This window comes from Podarcis tiliguerta (assembly GCF_965153285.1).
Source record: "Podarcis tiliguerta genome assembly, chromosome: 6".
In the NCBI taxonomy this organism is placed as follows: Eukaryota; Metazoa; Chordata; class Lepidosauria; order Squamata; family Lacertidae; genus Podarcis; species Podarcis tiliguerta.
The window spans coordinates 40,039,984-40,052,913 of record NC_139539.1 but is presented as its reverse complement, the minus strand read 5'-3'; the positions used below and the strand labels follow the sequence as shown (position 1 = coordinate 40,052,913).

The window sequence follows — 12,930 nt, the reverse complement described above, 5'->3', positions numbered from 1 at the left end:
CAAAAGCTTACATTTAAAACATTTGCACTATAAACATGTATAATTTGCTCAATCGTTGCCCCTTTCATGAAACATCACTGCAAGGGAACTGTTTGCTAACCATGACACAAAGGGAAGAGGAATTGCCAAGCCTCTGAAAAAGCCAGCTCTCAAAGTATTATGTGACAAATAGCCCCCAAACCAGTCACAGCTGGCTACATTTGAGTAACATTGCACCATGCTGCACACTGAAATCAGGATATGCCAAATTGAGTTTGAAAATTTACTGTAGCCCAACTGTTCTGCGTTTGTATTTTTCCTACAAGACACGGTGAGGCAAGCAAGGCCAATTTCAGATATGCACTCCCTATGCTCACAACTATAGGTTTTATGTGTATGATGCTCAGAGGCTCATGCAGAGGCGCACAACTGCTGGCAATTTTCTGTAAGATACGGAAAGATAATACATCAGTGAAAGAGAAGCCACTTGCTATTCTTTCAGCAGTGAATTATTTTCCAGCATTTTCCCATAAGCATGCATTTCAAATGCCCCTTTGTAGGCATGGCAGGCAGCAGGCATATAAGAAAAATGCAACTTTGAATACAAGCCCACAACTTGAGTGTTTGCACAAATATGCAATGCTGCCTTTCAGCCTGAAATGTGTCCTCTGTGAATGTTCTGCAAGTCAGAAAGGGAGAGGGAAATGCTTCTTTTAAACCAAATGTACATTTTCCAGTCAATGTAGGTTTTAATTCCATTTACAGACACAAGAAATGTGAGACCTGATTTAAGCATCACTCATGAAAATGGCCCGAAATGAATGAATGCCAGCCTGTGGAGCTCTGAAAGGTGTACAAAACAAGACTCTCTCTCTCTTTTTGTAGTTCCCAGACAAAAGGGATAAAGAGAGTTGCACTGAGTGTACGATTTCCGCCTCCCGCGTTTCAGGTGGATGGTCTCTCTCCTCAGCTGCCTTTTCAAAGGAACCTCTCTCGGTGCTGAGGCCGGGGAAACTACAAAAAGAAAGAAGGGCTCTTGGAATAAGGAAAATGCTTTAATTAGAGAAGAACAAAATCTCCCCAGTGCTCCTTCCTACAGATGGGAACAGTTCCTGCTCTTTAATGAATGTGTCTGCACCTTGTGCTCAAGATGGGATTTGTGGGCTAAATCTGCCGAGCGCCTGTGGAAATCAATGAACTTACATGAGTTTGGCCAGCTGAAGGTTTGGCTCTCTGCCTTTTACTTTTCTCTCTGTACAAACACTGCTCTGACTCATGCTTGCTCAACAACAGTGCTTATTTACTAACTTAACCAAGACAGGAGGATGGCTGGTAGAGGAAGAACTTCCACACCCATCTTTTCCCCCCAAGACTTCTGAAACTGCTATTTTCAAGCAACCTCAGAAAGCTAGCGCGCTCTCTGTCTGTCTGTCTGTCTGTCTGTCTTGGCAGTGAACCTTGCATCCTACAATGTGGAACATCTGGTATGACTTTGCCTAACATTATTGGCTATCGAAGCACATGGGCTCTCAATTCTGACCTAACTATTCCCTTCCAAAGCCAGCAAAAGTATGTATATATGTGTATTTATAGGAGAGTCATTACTTCTATGAGAGCAATAAGCAGCATTGTGTGTGTGTGTGTGTCTGTGTGTGTGTGTCTGTGTGTGCTGGGAAGATGTCCAGTGCACGACCTGCTGCAAAATCTAGGCAAGCTCAGATGAATGATCCCCATCATCCATAAACACCCATCACAAATACATGACAGCCAGTATGATGTGGTAAATGAAGTGTTTTGCTTAAGAGAGACCTGGATTCAAATCCCCATTCAGCCATCAAGCTCAGCCAAAGTTGATTTTAGGTCAGTTACTGTCTCTCAGTCTGACCTACCTTATAGGATTGTTGTGAGAACTCTCTCTCTCTCTCTCTCTCTCTCTCTCTCTCTCTCTCTGTGTGTGTGTGTGTGTGTGTGTGTGTGTGTGTGTGAAAACTATGTACAGTGCCTTGATCTCTTTGGTGGAGGATAGGGAAATAAATAAATAAATATGCATACCTTTCACAGCTGCAGTGGGTGCTTCTTACTAGCTCACTCCATAGTGCTAAAAAAAGCTGACTTGATCATGAACGAACGTAACACAAAATACCCTTTCATGTTTAAAATTTTGTTTTAAAACTTTGATTAGTTCATGGTTCATTTAAGCACAGAAATTAGGGTGGTTTGGTTGTGTCGATCACAGGAGACACAGCTGGGAGTGCCCTCACCTTATGCTTTTATAAGGTCATGTATCATGGACAATGTCCTATAAATCAGTCAGTACAAAGCTGCAATCCTCTGTGCATGCTCTGTGTTTCAAACTCTATGTCCAATCATAATTCCAACAGCTGCTAAGAGGACCTCTGTCTTATATATGCACCTTCCATTTCACTGCAATATCTGTTAACTTTATTCTCTCCTTTTACACAGGCCGGAAAGCTACATGTCTAGCTGCTTTTGTATGGGCAGTGGCCTTATGTGGTGTCCTCAGGACATGCATAATATGCTATATGTACGATATATTTCCCCCCACTAAAAGGTCATGGGAATGAACCATAGAGTACAGCTCCTGTTTTCCAGAGGAGTCATGCAAGCTGTCTGGAAACTTCCCACTTCTACCAGCTCATAGTGCATTTAGGTAATTTTAGACTCTGAACTTTATGTATTTAGGGGGACTGCTCTCTTTTAAATGGTGGTGTGTGTTATATCCCTTACTTAAAAAATAAAATAAAATAAAATGTGAGTAGCTAAGCCCACAGTGTTTTGGGTCCTCCTCTCTTGTTCATTCTGATTCATGGTGTCCTGGACTTCTGCCCCAGAGACCTATCCTGATGATATCACTGCTACCAGCCATGCAACCACCAGGAGCAAGTATGGCAGTGGAAATGGCTCCTTTACTTTACGACCTGCATAGTCAAAGATGGCAGTATTCTGCATTATGGTTGTACAGAAGAAAAAATGGAGGCCTCCCATTCTGCTCCTCCTGCCTTCTCAGTAGGGGTGTTCAAGCATTACCTTCATTAAGGGTACTATATGTGTACCTGTGTACACAAATAGCTGAGCTGTATGCTCACAGTTATTCTCATGTAATATAATGTTCATTGGGTGTGCAGTCTGTGTACTCAACAGTTGGCTGTACAAGTCATCAAGTGTACCCCCTTTCAGACAAACAATTGTACATGCATAGATACAGCCTGAAGGGAATTTCAGCAATGCATACATAAAGGCCAGTTTCACAAGTGATGCTTGAACATTTTTGGATTTCCCACTATAAACCAAATTTAAAAACCTGCTTTGACTGAGCTCATATATTAAATATGGCACGTTGGCACCATTAAACACAACAGGACATCCCATGCTAACAGTACAATCATATATGCTTGCTCAGAAGAAAGTCCTGCTAAGTTCCTTGGAGCTTAGTCCCAAGTAAGTGTTCAAAACCTTAAACTACAAACAGTATTTATACTTGCCTGTGAATAAAGACCACTGGATTTAGTGGGAAATGCAGATTGTTCAATGCACAAAAAGTCATCTTAGCATCATTTGTGAAAGCACCAAAAGTCATAGCCTTTTATTCCAGATTAGCTTCAAATGACCTACAACTCTATGTTCAATCACTAGCACAGATTAGTCTTCTCTATGGACCCATCTCCCCTCTAAAGGCCTTTTCGCACTTGCTAAAAACTCAGTTAATTTCTCTGATGTTTGCTGGTCATTTGTACCAGTTGGTTGTATTTCTTAATTTTATTCCTTCCCTGGTCTGTCGGCCGCTGTTTTAGTTTGTATCATAATTTTAATATTTATTTGTTCTTATTCTTTTTACTGTAAACCGCCTTGCGATTTCGAATGAAAGGCAGTATAGAAATATTTTGTGTGAAAAAGAATAAAAGAATAGGTGCACGCTCTGCACCTAAACGTACACAGATAGCCGACAAACCCTCCAGCTCTTTTGCCACACTTCACCCCCCATGTATTGGCTGTGCAGTTGCAAGTCAGGGTAGATACAGCGGGTCAAGGCATAAACGAACCAGAGTGATCTCGAACCTGGTGCTCTCTAAGCGCTCACACCTTTCCCCACCACCTCCACTTCCCCCCTGCTGCCAAACCATTCGTCGCCATGCTGCACATACAACATGCACACCCCTCTCCAAATTAAAAGGACCGAACCTGAGACTTATTCTGAAGTCTCTGGTCTGACCACTAGACGCAGATGATCTCACCTTCAGCAGATAAAACCCCCTGGCAGCGGAGAGGGTGCCAAGGCAGGCAGGTGGGAAGTATGCAGGCCTTAAGGACAGCACCAGGTAGCAGCATCAAGCCCTCAAGCTGGTGACAAGAAGCCAGGCCAGGCTTTGTCCTTCCTAGACCTCCCATCAAAGCTTCAGGAAAAGATGGTCCCGCTTGTAAGCACCCAAGCAATCCAGCTGGTGGCTAGCCCTGAGCACGCTGCTTTCCACTCCAGCTTCGGAAATCTGAGCTGTGTGTCCAACTAAACCTGACTCATTTTGTGTGTGTGTGTGAAGCCCCGGACCCCTCCCTTCCCGTCATTTCCCCCCTCCTCTCCCCTCCCTCTAGGTTCCTCCAGCAGTAGCCAAGCAGCTACTGTTGTGCTTCATACTTGAACTGATTCCGCATCAAGGCTCTTGGCGGTGGTGGAGGCGGCCGGGTGGGGGGAGGCTGGGAGAGATCAGGTATTTCTCCATTCCTGACTCTGGAGGGCCCTGGTAACAAAGGCTCTATTTAACCAGATCCTGTGAAGCAGAAACCTCTTGTATCTACTTCACTGCCTTTGATCTAACTCCCCCAGTGGGATGTGTATTAGTCATGTCCCTCCTGCTAAGCTGCTGCAGCCAAGAACCTGGGGTGTAAGCTCCCCTCCACCCCTCCCCAGCTTCCCCTGTTTTGGAAGGCCTCTCCTCCTCTGTGGAGGCATGGCAGAAAGGGCTCACCCATCCCTGTCTGGTCACAGCTGTTTCCCTGCCCTACAGCCTCTCCCTGCCCCAAACAGGCAGCGCCTTCCCAGCCTCGAGATTTTCAAGGATGAGATACAGACACTTATCCCTGCCTTTTATCACTCGCCCAACCATTGAAGTGACAGCATCAATATTCCGCTATGCCTTAGAGCCCTCTTTTATTATGAGCTTTTTCCCCCTTGCTGTGACTAAGCACCTTGCAAAATCCATTCAGTCCTGGCTTAGCATCCTGAGAACATTGAAGCTGGTGGATGCGTTTCTTTTTTCCAAAAGGGCTTTACTGGCAGCTGGACAAGGGGCAAACAAAGGAAATATTTGACTGGATGCCTAGATCTTCTGGTACTGAATGTGCTTTTTAAACTCCTGCCTTGCGAAGATCCTCTGTTGTGGCTCCTTTATCACAAAAAACTTTTTTTGGGGGGGGTAGAGGCATTGTGGGGAGATATATCTTAAGAGGATGTGGTTTCTGGATTATGGGACCCAAGAAGCAGAGCTAGCCTCCAACAGCTACCAGAATTTCCCCCCACTGATAACAAATGCCTTAATAGCTTAGATCAGCGTATTGTCAATGATTGAGAACACATTTATGTTTTCCATTGACCAAGTGCAGGCAAGTCCCTCAGAATTGTAAAGTTATTCTGTTCTTCTGGGACCCTCCGACACTGTCTTATTTCCAGTGCAGAAAAGAAAAACGAAGAGCTAGTATGGTGCAGTGAAGTCTCCCCCAACCTCTAGTGCCTTCCAGATGTTGTTGGACTACAACTCCCACCATCCCTGACCATTTTGGCTATGCTGACCATTGGCTATGCTGGCCTGGGGTTATGGGAGTTGTAGTCCCATCTAAACATCTGGTAGGCACTAGGTTGGGTAAGGCTGGTTTAGTGGCTAGATTGTCATCTGGATTGTCCGTTGGATGACCTTGGACCAGTCACTGTCTCCCAACCTAATCTACCTAACAGGATTGTTGTAAGGATGCAATAAGGGTAGGTAAAAGGTAAAGGTAAAGGACCCCTGACCGTTAAGTCCAGTCACGAAAGACTCTGGGGTTGTGGCGCTCATCTCGCTTTACAGGCCGAGGGAGCTGGTGTTTGTCTGCAGACAGTTTTTCCGGGTCATGTGGCTAGCATGACTAAGCCACTTCTGGCTCAACGGAACACCAAAACCAGAGCAGCGCATGGAAACGCTGTTCACCTTCCCACCGGAGCAGTACCTATTTATCTACTTGCACTTTTTCGCGTGCTTTCGAACAGCTAGGTTGGCAGGAGCTGGGACTGAGCAATGGGAGCTCACCTTCTGATCCGTGAGCCCAAGAGGCTCAGCGGTTTAGACCACAGTGCCACTTGCATCCCTCTGAAATAAGGTTAGGAAAGAACAATTCCATGAGGTCCTTGGAGGAAGGATGGTATAAAATGTGCTTTAAAATAGTAAACAGAAAGTTCAAAGAGAGCATTTATCCTGACAGCACACCTGTGAGGTAGGTTAGGCTGTGGGACGGAGCATGGCATTTGAACCCTGATCTCTTTAGTTCTGCCTCACAAGGTTGTTATGATGACAAAACAAGAAGGGGAAGAACACCATGCAGGCCACCTTGAATTCCTTGGCAGAAAGGTAAGATATTGTATTTATTTATGATGTTTATATACCACTTAATCATTCACATTTCTAAGCAGGGTACATAAAAATAGAACATACAGAGAATTACGGTAAATAATAGAATAATGAAAACTTCTCATAAAACTGAACACTACGTTAACATGCCTGCTGGAACAAGCAGGTCTTAGTCATGGGTCTGAAGTTCAGCAAGGAACTTCCCTGCATGGAAGGGCCTGGAAACAATGCCTTATGAGGATCGGCTAAGGGAGCTGGGCATGTTTAGCCTGGAGAAGAGGAGGTTAAGGGGTGATATGATAGCCATGTTCAAATATATAAAAGGATGTCACATAGAGGAGGGAGAAAGGTTGTTTTCTGCTGCTCCAGAGAAGCGGACACGGAGCAATGGATACAAACTACAAGAAAGAAGATTCCACCTAAACATTAGGAAGAACTTCCTGACAGTAAGAGCTGTTCGACAGTGGAATTTGCTGCCAAGGAGTGTGGTGGAGTCTCCTTCTTTGGAGGTCTTTAAGCAGAGGCTTGACAACCATATGTCAGGAGTGCTCTGATGGTGTTTCCTGCTTGGCAGGGGGTTGGACTCGATGACCCTTGTGGTCTCTTCCAACTCTATGATTCTATGATTCTATGATTCTAAGAAGGTCCACAGGTTTGGGCCCACTGCACCCTAAACGCATTCAGTTTTTCTTGGTGCAGGATTTGGATTGCTTGGGCACACACTTTTTATTTTTGCACACAGCTTTTAAGATATCCCACAGGGGAACTTCAGAACTGGAGGAGAATGTAGTTAAGAATGTGTCTTCCAAACCTCCCACTCCTACCAGCCACAACACTTAATTCCTCCATTAACTCTGTTGACCTAGACGTCTCAGTTCAACATACAATCAGGTGCATCCAAGCCCATTTATTTCAGTGATCTTAGGAGCACAGAATCAAAGAACTGTAGTATTGGAAGGGACCTCAATGGTCATCTAGTCTAACTCCCTGCCCATAGCTGTCCCTGGGTGGGCTCAAACTGCCAAACTTCTGGTTAATAGCCAGATCCACCGACACACTGTGCCAGTTTAGGGTCGCTCAAATGGGAGTTGCATTGACCAAGAATGAAGCCTGGGCCTCCCGAATGGCAGTCAAGAATTCTACCACTGAACCACCAATACACCTTTAACTGATGCTTGTAGTCAATGTGCTCTAAGAAAAGCCTATGCACTTACATGTAGACAGCATTGCACTGTGAAAGCTGGAAATGCTGCCACCACTTCAGCCTGGCCAAGAAGATTAAGTCCCACAATGGAAAATATACCATTAATGTGCCCAAAGAATCAGGTTAGGCAAGGAAGGCTGGGAGTCCATAATGTCTTCCCCACAACTTCAGCTATGGAAATAAGAAACCTGTTTGAGGAGAGGGGATTTTGGTAACATTGAGTAGTCTAGAAAGACTACTCATTGCTAGGCTAAATTAGCCCCGTTTAAAAATTCTCTTATTCCTAGAAAATGCTTGGAAAGTACCTAGCTTATGTCATCAGAACTAAACTCTGTGAATAGCTGGCACTAATCCACTTTCCATGAAGTTCACAGATCTAAGTTGAGGACAACCTTTCACAATTCTGGTGTCTGCCTGAAAACTTTTTCATGATTCAGTTGGATAGACTTGCAAGATAAACATGAAATGCAGATCTTGCAGGATCCCAATGCTGCTCCTCATAGCACATTCCTATACAGTACATGCCTACTCAGAAGGAAGGCCCATTAAGTTCATCTAGGCTTACTCCTAGGTAAGCTGGCATAGGGCTGCAGCCTTAGTCCCTTGGTGGTGGCAGTGAAGAAAATGGATGGTGGCAAGAATGATGATACACAGTTCTAAAATGTCACGTACTGAAACTTTCTGTACCCAGGTTGTTTATTCCATTACTGAAACCATTTCATCTGATTCATTAAAAAAGTTACAGTCATTTCTTTTATTCTCTCTTTTTTTAAAAAGCCTCAAACTTTGTCAAGGTGTCTCACAGACACACACACACAAACAAACAAACTTTGTATCTAGTTGTGTAGAATTTGACAGACATGATCTCATAAGATGATCTCTAAAGGCCTTGCCATGCCTGCTAATGTTGACCAATTCTGTAAAAAAGAAAGAAAAAAGGTTAAAGGTATTTGCTGATTTCCCCATTTCAGTCGATGAGGAAGAGTCCTGAGATCTGGGAGGGGGCAACCACTGTCTCCTTGTCTTCTCTCCACACCCATGGACACCCATGGGTGGGAGGACTGGCAGAATGGGTGGCGGAGCAGCAGGATATTGGGCTTTTCAAGTGTTCAAAGTTAAATGCTTGAAGAGACCTCAGGGGCTCCCCCCCCCCCGGCATTCAGCTTGAACATTTCAAAAGCTCAAGGCATTTTTTGAGTGAACCAGAGAAATCTTGCGTATCCCCTAGTCAAAACATCCGTATCAAATCTCAAGTGGGAGCATTAAATAAAACTTGGCTAGTCTGAGGAGGAGAATAGTGCATAGTCCAAAAAAAGAATGGAATAAAATCTGTCTTTGGAGATGATGTTTTTGCAATGCAACTTCAGCTGCAGCATTCTCTGCATATTTATTCCATTGCTTTTTCCTAACATACATCTGCAACTGAAAGACGGAGAAGAGAAAGGCTCTTACCCATTTTCCCAGTTACCTTCTCAGTACAGAAGATTATAATTAAGCTGGATGGACCTTTGAGCTGGACTGTTTTCTATTGTCTAAAACAGCATGAAAATTAGGAGAAATAGAAATCCTACTTTTTTAATAGCTTGCTATCCACTATTCTGGCTGTCAGAGGAGGACACGCTACCAAGCTTTATTCTCAGGATGCAATGAAGATGCCCTTTAGGGGAATTTGGCTATAATTCCTGTCTGCTAAAAAAGAAAAGTAAAATTGCATCACACTGGCAATCTCACTTGTTTATGCAAGGGCCATAGCTCAGTGGTAGAGCACATGTTTTTCTTGATAAAGACCACAGGTTCAACCCATGGCATCTCCAGTTAGGGTTGGAAAGGACTCCTGCCTGATATCCTGGAGAGCTGCTGCCAGCCAGTGTAGACAGTACTAAGTTAGATGGACCAGTGGTCTATCTTGGTATAAGGCAGCTCCCTGTAAATTTGAAATATCCGGCTGGCCTACCCCTATGAACTTAAAGTACCTGTGCTTTGAAAACTGCCCGGGTGATTTATCAGCCTTTAGGTTTAGGGCATCCACAAGCTTTCACTGCCTCCTTTTGAAGGGCTGGGATATAAAATAGCAAAACTGTGTGTAAAACTGGACATCAAAAATCTCACAGATTATATACGTGCTCTGAGTCTCTGACATAATAAGGCTTTTGTGAGGCCTTCAATCGTGAGCCCCCAGCAGTTTTGTTCCATGGCGGCTGGGGGTGTGAGTTTCTAGTTTCTAACACTCAAGTCGTAGGAGATGTCCTATTGTGTGCCCCTAATATTGCGAGGCACCAGTTAATTTAGTCCCCAGCTGCCTCCTCCCTTTGCTCTCTCCACCTCCAGCCTCTCAGGTGCTTTCATTCCACAGGTTACGCCTGGTCTCCAAGGAGCTGAGAGATTGCAGGGAGTGTGACAGAATGCCCATTCTTCTCCCAGCTCTGTCCCCTCTGAGAGCTCATTGTTTACCATGACTACACACATTCTTGAGCTTCTGATGAGACCCTTGTTACCATCCAGAGGCAGGTTAAACAGTACATGCCAAGGAAGGAAAAGAACTCCTGGCAACGCAACTGACAGTCGTACTGGGCCCACATCACAAGCCACCCACCAGAGCTCTTTCCTCTGGCTGTAGAGCTCCCTGAGCTTCAGAAGAAAAGGATGGGGGGGGGAGGGAGATCTATTTAGAAGGGAGGGGAGGAATCTGCCTGTATTCTCTTCTTACGATAAAAGGCTGAGCTTGAAGTACATAATGAGTTGGGAGCAAAAGGGGATAGGAAAATAGGAACACAAGAAGCTGCTCTATACGGTGGACTGTTGGGTCCATCTAGCTCAGCATTGTCAACATTGATTGAGAACCAGAGTGGTGCAGTGGTTAAAGTGTTCGACTAGGAGCTGAGAGACCCGGGTTCAAATCCCCACTCGGCCATGAAACTCATCAGTTGACCTTGGACCACTCGGTGCCTTGCAGCCAAACCTACCTCACAGGATTGCTGTGGGGATTAAAGGAGGAGGGAGAGAATCAGGTCTTGAGCTCCTTAGAGAAAAATATACCCCAGCCCTCTTCCAGCCCTATCCGGAAATGTGCCACTGTGTCATAACCCGTCCCTCCTGGGCTCACTGGTTTTCAGTGCCAGTGTTCAGACAGGACCCACTGTGGGAAAGGGCAGGCCATATTCACCTCCCTCCACCCTCCGAATCATCATAGGCAACGCTTTCTCATCTAGGATTAAAGAAAAGGGATCACAGTTTTCGAATGAGGCTTGAGTCCCAACATCTGGGAAATTAAGCATTAAACAAAGAATATATTTAACCAATTAAACACAGAATATATTTAAGACAAAGAAATGGAAGGGGGGAATGCAGCTACACAGCAAAATGTATTGTCACATGCTTCTTTTTCTTTTATATTTAAATCTCTCGTGGTGCTCACAATTGGGGTCTAATTAATGCAGCTGCACAAAACATAATCAAGGTGGGTGGGGGGAATCTAAAACCAATGTTCAGAACAATTTTTAAAGCATGGGAGGTGGATGAAGAAAAATTTCTACAGCACCACATCAAGGAAGCGCAAGTTAACACGTTAGTCTCCAAAAGCTAGGAGACATGAAACCGAGGAGGCTGTCTTGGACCGAGTCAGTTTTGATATGTGCTTTATTGCATCTAACCAAAGACGAAACCTCAACCGACTAGCAAACAGCAAGATATAATGCAGATTTACAATATTTGTTAAACATCTATTATAAAGAAAAGCAATGTCCAACATAATTAGCACACAATTAAGCCAATTCAGTTAAAACCATTAACAGAATTCATATTTTTAAAAAGGATGCATGGTTTCTTGGCAGCATATAGGTAATATAAATCTGGTTATTTACAAATAATTGATTGTTATGTTTTAACCCAATACTGTGGGAAAATATTTGATTTTGTTGCTATTATTAACATTTTATTGATTAAAAAAAAATTAAGCAGAACTTTCCACTGTGGTGCAGAAATGCTGTAAATAAGAGGAGCTGCAATGTTGCCATGTCCACTCTTCATCCCCAACATTCCCCTTAACCGGTTCCCCTTAGCACTTCTCCCCCAGTCCTGCTGCTGCCTCACTACCCAGGGTTAAACCATGGTTTGGCTTAGCATTACATCTGAACCCAAACTCATGGTTTGTGTCCTCCCAGACAAAGCACAAGTGATAACCCAAGAACAAACACTGATGGTGGCTTGCAGATTGTCTGGAGTGAGACAAACCACTGGCCCAGCTTTGAAAGTAACACTAAGAGCCAAACCAGCCCCAGGACCAGGGGAGAAGTGCAGCAGCTGTGGTCTTCAGCAAAGGAACGTGCTCATTTGTGCTAAGCAAACCAGATCTATATAAATAAAGCTGAAACTGAAATCTTCCAACCAAGAGGAAAACTAGGTGAAAGGATATGTTAACCAGGACAGACCCAGAAGGAAGGCAATAACAAAAAAAGGGCAAGGGCAAGAGGAGAAAAAGAAAAATTATTTTATTATTATTATTATTATTATTATTATTATTATTATTATTATTATTGGAGGACACGAAATTTCCTCCTTATGCATTGTGGTACATCTGTATAGTACCGTCATTATCACGTCAGTCTACACAGAAATAAAGAAATACTTGTCATGTTGCTGCGGTCACATAAGGGACAGAATAGCAAATAGTGAATTATATGCCCAATATGATTACATCCCAAAAGGCTTTTGCTCCTACTGTTTACTCACTTCAAGATATACAGATGGCATTACTTGAAATCTAAGTTTTGTGAAGGCCCTGGAGAAAGGTCAGCAACTGAAGATAATATGCCCTCGCACAATCTTTCATAATCTTAGCACATGCCACGTCAACCGTTGGTCCGTCTAGTTCAATATTGTCTACCGTATGGCAGGGTTTCAGGCAGCAATCTTTCCTAGTCATACCTGCTGATACTGGGGACCTTCTGCATGCAAAGCATGTACTCTGCCACCGAGCGACAGCCCTTCCTCAAGTAATAACTAATCCATCATAAAAATGTAGTACAGACAGACCCTAGACAACAGTGAATCTCCTGTCTAACTTGACAAAAGATAAAGTGGATCTATCGAACCACTGCGCTCCATTCTGCAGTACAGTAGCATAATAATGTCACA

The 12,930-nt window shown here is 43.9% G+C and overlaps 1 protein-coding gene and 1 long non-coding RNA gene across 6 annotated transcripts in view; both read right to left on the bottom strand.

Moving 5' to 3' along the window:
* Nucleotides 1-12,930, bottom strand: part of BLACAT1 (BLACAT1 overlapping LEMD1 locus) — an 82,024-nt gene that overhangs the window by 24,550 nt on the left and 44,544 nt on the right. For 2 of the 5 annotated variants that reach the window (XM_083444648.1, XM_083444649.1), the window contains exon 1: nt 4,233-4,524. The exons of the other annotated variants lie outside the window; for them this stretch is intronic. The gene's annotated coding sequence lies outside the window, so the exon portion shown is untranslated. Of the gene's footprint in view, nt 1-4,232; nt 4,525-12,930 lie in introns of those variants that run through there. 5 annotated transcript variants of the gene reach the window in all.
* LOC310679430 lies at nt 8,476-10,263 on the bottom strand. The gene is made up of 2 exons (XR_014512254.1): nt 9,771-10,263; nt 8,476-8,714 (listed from the first exon to the last, which is right to left on the bottom strand). It is a non-coding gene; the product is annotated as an uncharacterized lncRNA (long non-coding RNA).